Consider the following 1,954-nt stretch of genomic DNA (forward strand, 5'->3'; position numbering starts at 1 on the left):
TAGAAGAAACAACAGTTTAGCCACTCAATTCACTTTGTTTCTTTCTTCTAGCAACCTACATTATCTGAAAATTGTACCAAGATTTTTTTTTAAAAAAAAAGGGAATTTTAGGGAAAATTAAGACGGAATCAAAAAAGGAAAGATACAAAAGGAGATCAAGGAAGCACTTTTGTTTTTCTTCTAAACTAGGAGGAGGTGGAGAAAGCAGAAAGGCAGACGAAGGTCATCAGGGCAGGGCCCTTTACCTGAATTCTTGCAGCTCAGGTCAGATAGGTCAGGCCAAAAGATGCAGTCAATCTCACTGCAGCCCAGCCTCAATCCAGGAAGCTCACAAAGCTGGAATTTTTCTCATCCTTTGTTTTTACTTCACCTGCTATTCCATCCACCCTCTTACTTCACTGGTTTTTCTAGTATCTTTGACAACTGTCAGATTTTTTTCCCGCTAAAACTATGAATATCTTTTAAATGCTGTATTTGATTACTGTGAATTTTTTTTTGTAAATATGTTGCCCATATTCTTTCTAGAAAAAGAAAAAGTATAGTATCAGTTTACTGTCTAGATTTTCTAATCTTCTTATAAATCTGTGTAAATATCTTTGCCTAGCTACCTACTACCCTGATCTTTGCACAGACACTTTGGTTCACACTCTGTGGGATGCATAGGAACATGATACCTAATCACATTTCCAGGAGAGTTCTGAAATCTTAATTCAGAATCTTTCATTCCATGGAGGACTAACTTGTGGTTTAGCCAAGACGCATTGCCCCTGCCATTTCTCCCTTGCAAATTCACGTGACTAACACCGCAATGCAAAATCACTACTATAGTCTCACTGCACTTTACTAACCAGACATGAAACTTTTGAAATCTGTTTGAAATACAAGTTGTGTTTAAAATGCTATCATGAGTCAATAAATTCACTATTCCTTCAAAACTTCTCTGTGACTCTCGGACTGAGCAATAGCAGTGTGGAAGGTAAGCTATGGAATTCTTGGTAGATGTACCACAACTGCAAAGAGAAATGCCATTGTCATTCAGTCCCAAGGAAACCTACTCTGATAGCTGATGGAGATTTCCCACTGGGTAGGGAAAATTTTCCTCACCTTCAATAGTCATCGGACAACTGACCGACTTCTGAAACTCAGTCCCATGGACTCACCCATCAGTGATGACAACGCTGTATCCATTTCCACTTTCTCTTTCTGGAGAAGAGTCAATGGAAGTCAGAAACAGGAATAGCCAATTCTAAGAAACAGTGCAGAACATCCTTCAAAAACCTCAAGTGAGGGGCGCCTGGGTGGTTCAGTCAGTTCAGCATTTGACTTTTGGTTTTGGCTCAGGTCATGATCTCACAGTTCGTGGGTTTGAGCCCTACCCTATGCACTGTGCTGACAGCACGGAGCCTGCTTGAGATTTTCTCTCTCTCCTTTTCTCTCTGCCCCTCCCCACTCATGCTCTCTCTCTTCCTCTCAAAATAAATTTAAAAAATAATTTTTAAATAAATAAATAAAACCTCAAGTTGTAACACTTGGCTCAAATCAGTCATTCTACTGCTCCAAGTAACTGATAGTAGTAACATGACAAAATTAACAATCAAGGTAGAGATTTTCTTTTGTCTGGCCTAGATTATTTTCATTCATTTTGTAAAATTTAATCTGCAATATTTCCAGGGGTTCATACCCTGAAAGAAATCAAACAGGCATATAAGAGAAACAAACTAGTTAGCCTGAGTTAGTTAGCCTAACAAACTAGTTGGTTAGCCTGAGAAAGTATTTTACCCAAAATACTTTCTCCATTTTCTTTGTCCTACTTTCTATTTTATTGGTTAAAGACACATTTAATACACTGTGCCTTTCCACTGGGCTATCCTTGGTTATGACTACTCCTGGGAACCTGATTTCATGGACTAAGCCTACATTTCTCACTATTAACGAATGCTTGCATTTACTTACT

Source organism: Neofelis nebulosa, chromosome 2 (assembly GCF_028018385.1).
Source record: "Neofelis nebulosa isolate mNeoNeb1 chromosome 2, mNeoNeb1.pri, whole genome shotgun sequence".
Lineage (NCBI taxonomy): Eukaryota > Metazoa > Chordata > Mammalia > Carnivora > Felidae > Neofelis > Neofelis nebulosa.